Source organism: Thermobia domestica, chromosome 13 (genome assembly GCF_964235325.1).
Source record: "Thermobia domestica chromosome 13, izTheDome1.hap1.1, whole genome shotgun sequence".
In the NCBI taxonomy this organism is placed as follows: Eukaryota; Metazoa; Arthropoda; class Insecta; order Zygentoma; family Lepismatidae; genus Thermobia; species Thermobia domestica.
Genome location: NC_137466.1, coordinates 70,059,531 through 70,073,725, shown reverse-complemented (window position 1 = coordinate 70,073,725; position 14,195 = coordinate 70,059,531). Strand labels below are relative to the sequence as shown.

The following is a 14,195-nucleotide window of genomic DNA, read 5'->3' as shown; positions in this document are numbered from 1 at the left end:
CATGAGGCAAAACAATGTGATATGTTCTGGAAAAGGAACCTCGAAACCGGCCAGATGAAGGATCAGCATGTAACAGAAGCCAAAAAATCAAAGAGCATCAAAACAAACAGCACTGCCAGTTCTACACCCAGAAATGTTAACTGGGAGGGGTCCAAAGTATTTGAGGGAGTCCCAATACGTCTACATAATATGGAACCTGTCTTATACTGCACCCGATAAGACGATAAGTAATTGTTACTTACTGTCACCTATATTTTTAGAAAAAATGATAGAACGATTATTTTTATAAGAAAAGAAGAGTACATGATGAGGCGTAAAATAAAATATTTAGCATACATCAATCGTTTCTCTGTTAAACAAGTATAGTTCGTTAAGAAAGTCTACAAATGTTAGTCAAGTTTCGAAATTTTTGGGAGGTCCGGACCCGGTGGACCCCCTCGTGGCTACGCCCCTGAGCATTGCTAACTAGTCCTAATTCAATGTGGCGTTCCCCATCATACAGTTTTATGTGGAAATTATCAAGAGTATAAAATATACTTATTTTATAAAAGAAATATGTTTATACTAAAATACTATCCACAGGGGGGGAGGGAGCGATTCTACATACAGACTTATTAATATTTGATTCACAAATTACTGTAGAAGAAGCCTTCATTATCAATATAAGCTAAGAATTAACTTGTAAATGCGGGTCTACTTTCATTTGTTTTCTCCTCTACTAGATATTTTCTTTCTTATTTTGTAATTTTGCAATCATTTTTTTTAATTGTCATTATATTGATTTGCTTCAGTATGGTCCCGTAATTTAAAAATATGAATGCATAAAAACAAATTCCATTTTTTAATTGCTAGCAAAAGAAAATTCAGAAATCTTATTTAGCGTGAAAAACCTTCTCGTTCTCTGGAAACCGTGCTGTGTTGCAGAAGCCCTGCAACGACCAGTCCCTTTAACTTCTGAGATAGGGGAAAGGAGACTTAACATCTGCTCCAATTGCCGCGCTGAAGGAATCTGGTCGTTGCATGCTCGCTGCAACACAATGTAAATTAAAGACTCTGTGACGGATTATTTTTCGCTTTTTAAAACGGATTAACGGAACGGACAGTTACATAAGTAAAAAAAAATATGTTATTTAAAGTGTATATATGCAAGTATTAAAAAGTATTTTTTCTGTTCTTTACTACTATTGATAATAATATTTTTTTCTTGAAATACTTTGGTCGTTGCGCAACGCTGCAACACTAACATTAGCCGCCACTGGTATTTAGTAGTGCAAAGCTTGTTTTCATACTACCAACTCCATCTCGTGTCGGGCTATGAACTATTCGCTGCTAGTATTTTGTTCCTCAGTAACATAACAATTTGGTCAACATGAAAATGACCCTTCTTTTGCAATAAATGATGAGTAGATATTAGTTCTGGCCCATATGAATAGGTATTTAGATAATTTACATTGTAAATTAACTTTCCTGAAAAGCACAGTCATTTATATAGTCCAGTAATCAAATTATAAATAATAGTAATCTGAGCCTTTCCCTTCAACTTAAAGTTTATCTATATGGCATTATTTTTATTGTCAGGCTGCAGTTTCAAATTCTCTCTTTCCGTTGCTTTCTGTGAACGATCGCATTGTTGACATTTTCTGACATAATGCATGTATTTAAGAATATTGAGTTTTTATTGAGTACAAAATAATCCGAAGCCGTAAAGTGAAATATACTACGATTTGTTTTGAAAGAATCTGATATTAGTTCATAGAAGCTCACGCGTGTTGGTTAGCGTAATAGAGTAATGCATTGATTTTAATATATGTAATAAGACCGCTTTGAACAGTCTTTTGTGTAATGATAAGAGTATAGGGTCTCTGAAAAATAAATCGACATTATAGAAATGAATAAATATATACATAAGTGAGTAGTGACAATATTAATGATATATATGTATATTGTAGTGAGTATGAATAAATAATAGGACACCCGAGCATATATGTGTCCAGTTGTAACTTTTGGGTATTATGTGCTCAGAAGGTACTGATTATATATATATATATATATATATATATATATATATATATATATATATATATATATATATATATATATATATATATATATATGTGTGTGTGTGTGTGTGTGTGTGTTACTGTAGCATGTTAATCATTTTCACTTTGTGGCTTTGATAGTAAACATGCAGGCCAACTAATCAATCGGCCTGACAAAACGAGTAATGGTCATAGCAAACGATTCCAAACATTTTCCAGTTAATCACAGAACAGATTAACCTTTTGCAGAATACACCATTTAAAAACTACGCGTTCAGTTTACATTTGCGATACTACTCTGCAACTTTGAAATATTTTATCACGTCACCTGATTAAGCTGAATTCATTACTATTCGCAGAGGTGACGAGGTGGATAGGATCAGTTAATATAGAAAATTTATTACAGTAGCATCTCGTTTTACCGTACCAGAGCGTCCGAAATCCCCAATTGCCCACTCACAATGACCTATTTCACACTTAATATTCGGAGGGACACATATAATATTCACTCGGTACTATTTATTATTCTACGAGAGTATTATTTTGGTGATCCTCCGAGGGACAATCTCAGAGCTTCGGGAGGCAGTGCCCCCAAAAACATGGCTGGAAGAAACACTGTACCGGTGCACAATTATATTATGATTTTTTTCGGCTACTGTTCATGCCAGTGTAGTTTCCACCCAGTTTTTTTTTTAGTTAAGGATATATATATATATATATATATATATATATATATATATATATATATATATAATTTTCCCTCTCTTAGTTCCCTCCTTTAGGCATACTTGTAATAACCTTCACACCGTCGGAAAGCTTACTTACTTACCTTTCAAACGAGATATTATTTTCGTCTATAGTGAGTGCTATACGCAATTAACTTAAATTTAACAGCATATTTTTTATGTTGTTGTTTGGTATCTTTTGCTTCTTCCTTCACTAGAAGTAGCATTCTTGTTGAAAACACATTAGTATGTTTATCTTATTTACACCTCCATTACAATGAAGAACTTACAACTTCATTTATCTTTTTTACATCTCCATTACAATTGAGAAATTACAACTTCATTTAACAGTGTTTGCTCACCTTATTACTGAAAAAGAAACATTGGAGATGAACTTCCTATACAATCTTGCGTCATTACAACTGTCTCGCAGCTTCAAACGTTTTTGATCCATAAATTTAACTCAGAGCACGAGAGATGACAGTTCATGAATAGTTCCAGATAGCTTTGTCTTCTGCAGGCAGGCATGTTTTATATCCGCTTGATAGAAGCACGTATCCACTCTATAATCAATTTTCAATTTTAAGAAGCTGTTAAAAGCACATTAAACTGTGCTAATTGTTCAATGCATTTCAAATGTTTTTGTTTTTGAATAGCTCAATAAAGAAAATCGTAGTTCATAATAATAGTATTTATGTACAAAGAAATTATGAACGTGAGCTGAACTAAAGTTTTCCTCTGAAAGAAATTACCTCGCTCCCTTCCACTGTGTTAGAGTTCTGGTTATGGGCCTGTACACTCTTTTGTAAACTGAAGTAGTAGTAGTATGTAATGTAAAAGCGAAATGGGTAATTTCGTTACCCCGTCCTTAATCGATTTTGATTTTAATTAGTAATAATACTTTGTAAACCCCAACGAAAACGTGTACCATCACTGAAACATTTTCTTAGTTACGGTGAATTCATCTCTCATTTCGGATTTAAGTACCAAGAAAGTAACTCTATTGGGATGTCTAAAAAAATCTGTTAAGATTTACGGGGTTCAGTTTTAAACATATTTCTCATACGATTAAACGGAAAGCTATCACTCACAACAGTAGTAAAAATGTCCATACTTGGATAACCTTCTAATTGAGCGATTGAGCTTTTTATTCAAATTTGAGAATGTTAAATCCAATGAACTGCTTTTAACCACATCATTCCATGATGTCTTGTTCAAAATTACCTCAAAGTGGATAATAGTGGATATTTCAACTTTCTTACAGTATATTCTAACTTTAAGGTCTAGTTTTCGGACTCCATGGACGGATATGTTTTAAAATAATTCGATTGGCTTTTGTGTTCTCAAATTAATTGAAAACCCTTAATTAAAAATTTATCAATGTATGGCCCCTTGTTACCGTTGAATGAGCAGCAGCGTGAAGAAACTTATATACTTCCACACATTACGTATAGACCTAGTTAAAGATTCCTTTTCTTGAATTTACATTTTACACTCTTTTCAAAACCGATTTTAATTCCAGGCAAAGTTGATTTTATATCTTTTGTCTCTTTATTTTTGATCGATTTCAACCCTAAATAACAAGATTATTTCTTAAATATTGAAGAAAACACACTATGTATGATAGTTTTACGCAAGTTACCGTGAAATGGACAGATGGATATACAGAGAGACAGTACTGTGAAATGGACAGATGGATAAACAGAGAGACAGTACCTTGAAATGGATAGATGGATGAACAGACAGACAGTACCGTGAAATGGATAGATGGATGAACAGAGAGACAGTACCGTGAAATGGATAGATTGATAAACAGAGACAGTATCGTGAAATGGACAGATGGATAAATAGAGAGACAGTACCGTGAAATGGATAGATGGATGAACAGAGAGACAGTACTGTGAAATGGACAGATGGATGAACAGAGAGACAGTACCGTGAAATGGATAGATTGATAAACAGAGAGACAGTATCGTGAAATGGACAGATGAATGAATAGAGAGACAGTACCGTGAAATGGACATGTGGATTCTTCTGCAAACCGTAAAAAAAGAAGAAAATAATTAGGTGCAACTCGTGTCCAATTATTTAGCAGAGCCTGCTCGACCATTAAAAAATGAAATTACCTTTTTCTGCCTGTTATTATAAGACAATGGATTTTTATGCAAATGCATATTTTGTTTGCTTCTATGCATATCTGTTAAGCTTGGTAGTGGTTTCTAACAACAATAATACAGCTCGAATTTGAAGTTGTATAGTGCATATAAATGCATATTTCAAAGGTTAAAGCATATGTTCAGCATATTCTGTAAATTTTTATTTCAGATATACGATTAAAGCATGCAATAAATCCAATTTTAGGTTGTATTTTTTAATTATTTAAATGTATATGTAAGAGGATGGCTTCTTGAATACGAAGGTAGAGGAATGTCTTGTTTATGAAGGACATAGCCCCTCCCAAAATATAAAGTGTTACTTACTGTATGTATAGTTTTTGGTACTTTTAATCAGAGAATGATACAAGATGAACACCCAAATTTACAAAGTTACATATTCGAGTTCCAGACGACATTCATCAAATTCAATTTTTAATAATTCCTAAATTGAAGTAGTGAACCGACACACCAATCTCAAAATTTAAGAGAACTGTATCAATATACTTATGTCCTTTAAAAAAAGAATATAGCTCAGTACTCAAATATATATAACCATATGTTGTACTGAAACCTCATAAAAGAAGATAAACAGGTCAATAACCGAACACGTAGTAGATGCATGGCAATTTACCTAGGTATAATTTTACCCATAGAAGACAATAAGCAGGACTACTCAAAGTGATTTACTCGATTCCTAAAAAACATTTTTTTTAATTTTATTTTTTGACAATTCACAAATTTAAGTGGTGGCTCAGCACATTTCTCCCAAAATTTAAGATGGGAGCATCAATGTATCCATGTCCCAGTTTGAAAAATAATAATAGACCCCTGTACTCAATAATATAACGTCATAAAGCCCCATCAAGGAAGGTAAATCAGGTCAATAACCTACCATGTGGTGAACACATAGCAATTTAAATAATTCGGCAATTTTTACCCACAGCAGGGGATAAACAGGACCACCCAATTTTACAGAGTTATATGTTCGAGTCTTAGAAAACATTTACAAAATTTTATTTTTTGACAACTTATAATTTTCAGGATTGGACCAACACACTCCTCCCAAATTTTGAGAAGGGAGCATTAATGTACTCATGACCTATAAAAGTGATTAAACCCCTGTACTCAGGGCTGGATTAAGGGGAGTCTTAGGGAAACTATAGCTCCGGGCCTCCACGTAGACAGGGGCCTACATTCTGATCAAAATCTCAATTGCCTATCTAAAAAGAATCATGAAGATACGATCATCGTAAAATAAAATATGACTATAAATATAAAACATATTCCCTTAACCTTCCTACTGTACTGTCACAGAAATGTATTAGGTGAAGTCAGTAGGGGCCACATATTTATTTTAGCCCACGACTTCCTGATGGGTTAATCCAGCTCTGCCTGTACTGAACCATATACCGTAACATGTTAAGAGCTCATCAAAGAAGATAAATTGGGTCAATATCCGATCACATGGTAATCACATGGCTGATTTGACTTCATTTTGGGTTTAGAGTCTATTTCAGCAGCGAAGCTATACGAGACATGGACCTACAACTTAACGTGGGGTCTTAAATACATAAGCTCCCGCTGGAAATCGAACCTAGGTCCCTAAGCCAAACGCGCGTAAGCTAAGCACATGGTAATACAAATATTTTGGTAACGTTTCATCCATAAAAGGGGATAAGCAGAACCACTTACATTTACAGTGTTATGTATTCGAATTCTAGAAACATTTAGCAAATCTTGATTTTTTACAATTTGCAAATGTAAGGAAGAAACTGTATCATAAGGGACTTCCAGAATGTATGGTGGTAGAAAAGACAGATAAGGGATGAAGGAGCAAGGATCTTATAAAATAGAGGATCTGCCCTTACAACAAAATCTTGAAGCCATACGTCACAGTTTTGCCATGTGCTCATGTGGTTCGGATTCCACGTTAATCAGTAGGTCCACGTCTCATATAGCCTCGCTGCTGAACGGGACGATAAACTCAAAATCAACTCAACTCAACTCAACAGTTTTGCCACCCCTACTCTGCCCACTCCGCCCAATAAGATCGCAATGTTTTGATCCAACAATCATGGCGGAAACGAAAGTAGCCAATCAGACGATAGCAGAAACGAGAGTAGCCAATCAGACGTGCCGATGCTCGGTTGCTGTTTGGCTTCACCAATTTAATAGGATGAAGATACATATGAGCAGATCCTCTATTTATAACATCCTTGTGAAGGAGGCTAAAATTAATGGACAATACTAGTATCAAAACAGAAAAATCGTACGTGAATACGAAGAGGTTAGTGGAAGACTGTGGAGCATGGCAGTTTTTCTGTTGCGGCAAATGACCTGCCAATAATGACAGAATACTTATGATGATGATGAAATGTAAGGGGTAGGTCAACATTTTGAGAAGGGCGAATCAATATACCCAGTCCTATGAAAGAGAAAGACGTCCTGTGCTCAACGTTATAAAACCTCATCAAAGAGGGTAAGTTAGATCAAAAATCTCAAAATTTACATTTTGTGCAACTGTTTACCTATGAAAAGGAACGAGATAGAACAACCAAACTTACATAGGTACATACCTCAGTCTAGTACTGTCATATCAAATTTTTAGTTTTGGAAATTTCCAAAATTTAAGAAGGGTTGTCCTATGCACGTCTCCCAAAACTTAAGAGGTGCACCAATGTCCCCATGCCAAAATTAAAGGCACTAATCCCGCCTACGGATTAGGTCTCTTGACGTTTCTCGACCAAACATAACCGAGTGGCCGGAGTGGGCCAATAACACGACAATATTACTAGATCGATAAATAAATAGCAACAAGTTGCGTGTGTTTGAAGTTGTCTTTAAGCAAATTCTCCTGTTTAGATAGTTTCTTTACCTTTTCGTCTTTTCTCATTTTATTTCAACTAAATAAGAAATATATCATGGCATGTTAATGGAGTAATAGTGAAGTCAAAGCTTTTGTAGAGGTTTAAGGAGAGAAAAATCTCGGCATTGCACGTAAATAGTTCAAGTTAACAACTTGATTAATCAGTTTTCAGATATACTTCTTCCATTACTATATAGATATCCGTTCTTTCCAATATTGTATATACAAAGATATAGTTACGTATTGTTTCACACTATCTATTTTAGATAAAGGCAGACGTCATTTGTAGACACATCTATGACATGAACTAATATTTTTTCGCAGAAAAGTCACACTGTACGTATTTCTCTCTCTCTATGATATCTCCAAATGTTGAAAAATGTTTGAAGAAATATCTATAAGGAGTCATTTTGTAACAATGTTTTACATTTATTTTTAAATGCAAATATGAATTCCGTATTTTAATGGAAGTTCTTATTTATTTATTGCATCATGATTATGTTGTCTATAATCATTAACTGCTATAACTGCAACAAAAAAGTCACATGTCTAAAAAGTCTACTAAATCCACTTTCCAAGTTGTTAACATAATTTTACAGCTCGGAAGAAAGCAAACATTCCTTGCCAAGAAAGAATCTTTGAGTTAAAAATATTTCAACAAATTAACGTAGTATCATACATGTTCTAAATATAAACAGAAGGCTATAAATTTTCTCCTAATAGTTGGTATATTTTAGAACAGATTCATCCGCCACCTTTCATCATCACTCATAATTTTCATTAAATTTACTATCACACAAAATAATTATTAAACATTACTCAGTGATATAGGTGACTGGGACGTAGGTCGTCACCCATAAATATAAACCTTCAGTGAAATTACGGAGGAAAAAGAAAAGATATAGACACGCGAAATAATATTTACAATGAGGCAAAAGTGGTTTTAACGTTTTAGGAAAGTAAGTTATCAAAACTCGTAAGTAGTTCAAGACATTCATTAATTTAAAAATGAGAGAAATAGTTCATTTGCAAGTTGGTCAATGTGGAAATCAAATAGGAGGGAAGTTCTGGGAAGTTATCTCTAACGAGCATGGGTTAGATTCTATAGGTACTTATCATGGCGAATGTAACTTACAGTTGGAAAGGATTAATGTATACTACAATGAAGCCTCAAGTGGAAGACATGTGCCCCGAGCGGTTCTTATTGATCTGGAACCCGGAACCATGGATAATATTAAGTCAGGATATTGCGGGGAGCTCTTTCGTCCTGATAATTTTGTTTGTGGTCAATCTGGAGCTGGAAATAATTGGGCTAAAGGTCATTACACGGAAGGACCAGAGATCATTGATCAGATTTTTGATGTTATCAGAAAAGAAACAGAATGTTGTGACTGTCTCCAAGGATTCCAGTTAAGTCATTCGCTTGGTGGTGGTACTGGTTCCGGTTTGGGAACTCTTGTACTGAATAAGATTTGTGAAGAATATCCAGATCGAGTAAAATCGAATTTTTGTATTCTTCCATCCTCTAAAGTGTCTGATACCGTGGTAGAACCACTAAATAGCGTTCTTGCACTTCATCACTTAACAAGTAACGTAGATTTTGCATTCTGTTTAGATAATGAAGCATTGTACGATATATGCTTCAAAACAATAAAATTGGTAACGCCAACTTATGCCGATTTGAATCATTTAATTTCAGCAGTTTTATCTGGTATTACAACATGTTTAAGATTTCCAGGACAACTAAATTGTGATTTGAGGAAGCTGGCTGTTAATTTAATTCCACATCCGCGTTTACACTTCTTGATGGCTGCCTTTGCACCACTTATGTCACGTGGAAGTCAACCTTACAGTATTCTTACTGTACCTCAAGTTACCCAACAACTGTTTGATGCTAAAAATGTGATGGTTGCCTGTGATCCACATGGTGGGAAGTATTTAACGGCTGCAGTGTACTTCCGGGGAAGATTATCAACTAATGAAGTTGAAGAACAATTGTTGAATATTAAAACAAAAAATAGCAGCTATTTTGTGGAATGGATTCCAAATAACATGAAAAGTGCAATTTGTGATATTCCTCCTCGAGGTCTGCAAATTACAGGCACACTTGTTGCTAATAGTACAGCAATAACAGAATGTTTTAAAAGATTGGCAGATCAGTTTACAGCAATGTTCAGAAGAAAAGCTTTTCTTCACTGGTATACAGGAGAGGGAATGGATGAGATGGAATTTACAGAAGCCGAATTAGATCTTTATGATTTGGTTTCCGATTATCTTTCGAAACAAGAGGCATCTGCAGAAGACGAGAGTGAACTAGAGGAAGGTGATGGTGCAATGTAAAAACTGAAATAACTATCACTCAAGTGCAGACAAGTCTTGTTGAGAACCGTGATGCCTATAATCATATTAGGCAAATCTATGGAATCTGTATTCGTTACTTTTTGCTGAGTAATTTAGGAGCAAGAAATATATTTACCTGGATTTTAAGTATAGTAATTTCAACATGACTAAAATATTAAAGAGATAGTGTTTACGATGGTAATTATTAAACTTTTTACCATAAATATTTATTTTGATTTATATTTAAGCAAACTTCATATTTGAACTTTTTATCTTAATGTGGATTATTTTGCTTCTATGTGTGCAGGGAATTTATGTGTGCAATCGACAGTTTCTGATTTTCTGCTTCATATCGAAAAATTGTACACTAAAGTAAAAGACTATTGCATTTTTCGGAACAATTATAGTTTATGGCAAACATGATTCAATATTCCAATTTCAAGTGATTTGAATACGTGATGGATCACGGTAACAAATCACAGAAATTTGAACAGTGAATAGGAACATTATAATCCAATTGACATTCAATATAAATGCTTTGATTTATAGTTAAAAGTTCATAGAAAACTTTTTCTTCATCTTTGTACGAGTAACTTTTCGTGCAGTCATTAATAATTTTGTCCAACAAAGAATTCACTCAGTAACCAAGGACTTTAACTGTCGGAATTTCTGTTATGTACAGCAACTAAAAACATTTTCAAGGTTTTCTTTCCGCTCCTTCAAGTACCCACTGACTTAAAATTGGTCAACTTCATATTTTCTTTTTCCAAATTTGCTTTGATCAACTTTTACAACTTTCCCGGTTTTTTTTTCAATTTCTCGCTGTAATTTTCGATAAGAGTAACTAACATTTCCTTCCTGAATTGATTTCAGTCCATAATAATACACGGAGCTCACAAATAATTTTCTTTAGTCCTAGAACGTGGGATACCTTTTAATATATGCACTCCTAAATAACGAAACTTTAAATGTAAGTGAATTTTAGAGTTCCAATACGAGTACCGGGATCTTACATGTTTATTTCCAGTAAATCTAAACTGTATCTGCTATACAATAGTTTTACTACAAACCTATTTCTTTTTCAATTATCAATCCTATATTTTACTACACCTAAATGTATTAGCCTCTGATATGTATTACATTTCACTTTTTCTTTTTAATACCAACATCGGGACAGAAACTCTGTATCCATTGCCAATACTAAAAACAGTCCATGATTTAGTTCTCTTGTCTCAACTGTAAATTTTCATTTAGCTATTTTGGGTTCTTCCATCGCATCAAAAATTATTATCCTGGCACCTCGATTAGTGGTGATTTTTCAATGTGTGGTAACAAGTCAATTTTTCCCAGGATTCTTGAGACTTTGTGTCAGAAAATGCAATGTAATATTTTTGCTCGATTTATTACGAAGATAAAAACATAAGTATATACAGCGTGGTCCAGAAGTGGGCGTACCCCTAATTGGTGTTTTCTGACGGTTTCAGGTTTTACCCATATTTGTTTGGTAACGTTGTTTGACATTGTCTGGTAACATTGCTTGTCATTGTCTGGCAACATTGCTATCCATGTTCATTTGTTTTCTGATTGGTAACAGTTATTTGCAGTGAAGTTGTGGAGTAATCAACAATGTATGATCACAGTCCATATAGCATTGAACGAAGATTAGTTGTTGCGGTTTGACTTCACGAAAGGTGTTACACAGGTGACACCATGGAAAATATTAAAGCGAAATTTACAGACCGCTTTGGTATTAATCCACCAAGAAAAGCAACATTGTTCGGGTGGGAAAAACGTGCATTTGCTACGGGCAGTATGAAAGACCTTCCTCGAGGCGGTTGACCGATAAAACGGAGGGAAACGTGTCGTGAGGTGAAAACATCAGTCTCCTTCAAAATCAACACGTAAAAGGTCTTGGGAGCTTGGTATTCCTCGAACCACTATGATGAGGCATATGAAAGAAGATCTAAAATTGAAGGTTTACCTACCAATGCATGTGAATGAAATCAGTAACGCCGACGGAAAGAGGCATACATAACTCTCCTTAAGGCGTTCCCTTCCACACGATCCCCTGGTGCAGTCCTCTTCACAAACGAGTGTGCTATCTACCGGAGTATGCATTCTCGGAACATTGTCATGTGGTGTGAGGAAAACCTCCGGTTTTACAAAGAGATGGAGAGAAACCCACCACATGTAATGGTGTGGGTTGGAATGAGTGCAACACACGTTTTTGGGCCTTACTTCTACGAAGACAATGTTAATGGATATTCTTATCTGGAGATGTTTAATGAGTTGTTGGTGCCTCAACTGGAAGAAAATGGTATCAGAGACACTGTTGAAGAAAATGGTATCAGAGAAAATGATACAGCAGGATGGAGCACCAGCACATTTCGCGATTCACGTACGCAATTACCTGAATCAGACGTTTCCTGGCTGCTGGATTGGAAGAAGTTGTGCATCTTCACCAGCTCCCTTTGCCTGGTCTCCAAGAAGTCCCGATCTGACGACACCAGACAATGCTCTCTGGGGTTTCATAAAGCAACAAGTAAGAAATACTCGATACCACACAACGTAGGAATTACGAGCAGCTGTGGAACACGCCTTCACCTTCGTGACTCCGGAGTATCTCCCAAAACATCTGTGAGAACTTGGCGCAGGATTCAGCTGTGTTACGACATGGATGGTGATCATATAGATGTTTATGACTCTTAAGACTTTAAGGTAACTGTGTACAGACATTCTACTATAACTAACAATATACTGTTGAAACTAAAGGGTGGGTACGCCCACTTCCGGACCACCCTGTAGTTTTAGAATACTCCTTCAAGCCAAGGGAAAGGAAGAGAACAAAGATGCTCTTACATTTCTCGACTTGGATGTCTTTTTGGAACAATATGGTGTTATGCTTATAGTTTTTTTTTAAATCAACCATATTGACAGAATTTACTTTGCTTAATTACTGATGTAACTAAGGAAAGTCTTCAAAAACAATAGGAACCGCATATTCAGTAAAAGAGATGTCCAAATTTAACAAGACCACATATGATTAAAACTTCTTTAACGCTAAGACGGAAGTACAATGTAGCAGATATGAAATATTTCACTAATTTTTACTTTTTTCTTTGCAATCTGGTATTGTGGTGCAATTTGATTTTCTGATCTCACTCTTTAACCCATGACATATGAGGAATGATGTCCCTCGGTGATTCCTACCCGAAGAATACGTGTAGAAAGGAAGGAATGGAGAAGGAAGAGAGCTGCCTGGGACCACTATGTTAGTTACTATTCCTGCGGTGTGAATGGCGGAAACCTCTCAGGAAACTCACTCGAGATGACTGGCCTGAAAAAGTTTTTTCGCCTTTTCGACCGAGTGTCACCACCGGTAAAAAATACCAATAAGTAGATAATAGTCAATTGCAAGTCATATGATATAAGATTATTATCGCCGGTTTTGAATGCTCAAGGCACCGGCTGAGAGTTACGCGGCTAAGCGAATAATATAAGATTAATGTGAGAAACATTCAATAAATCCGTTCCAGCTAGACTTGCAGAACTTCATGCATATTTTCAAGCTTTCTCGTGGTTATATGGTAAACAAATACACTTTCGTCATAGGATACCAGAGTTCGACTTCCGATAGAAGCACGTGTGATTAAGATTGTAGGCTAAAGAGTAGGTCTGCGTCTTGGCGCTGAACATGAATAGTCGAATGGATTGCTCGTTTCCTTTAGAAATTGTGGAAATCGAATGCATACTTAAATGTCAATACACCATGAAAATATTATTGTGTTTTTATTTTATGAACTGATAAATGGTATAAATCTACGAGAAATGAAAATAGTTAACTTTTCTCCATTACTTAGATTTTTGTGTCCATTTCAAATTACTCTGTTAAACTGTATTAATGTGAGCAACCGAATGACTTTTACAGAAACGATTGAAAATTCAAATTGAAGAAATAGGATGTGAGATGTTGCCACCAAGAATTGTTTTTCACTTCTTGAATAGTTTAAATTCCTTATGCTGAGTGAACTATTTAAGAATAAGTTCAATAAACTCTAGTAAAATAAGT

General features: G+C 35.1%; 1 protein-coding gene and 1 pseudogene across 1 annotated transcript in view; one reads left to right on the top strand and one right to left on the bottom strand.

The window, feature by feature from the left end:
* LOC145669212 (uncharacterized) overlaps positions 1-14,195 on the bottom strand; it is a 213,228-nt gene that overhangs the window by 174,960 nt on the left and 24,073 nt on the right. The gene's annotated exons all lie outside the window — the stretch shown is intronic.
* Positions 8,679-10,267, top strand: LOC145668219 (tubulin beta-4 chain pseudogene; annotated as a pseudogene).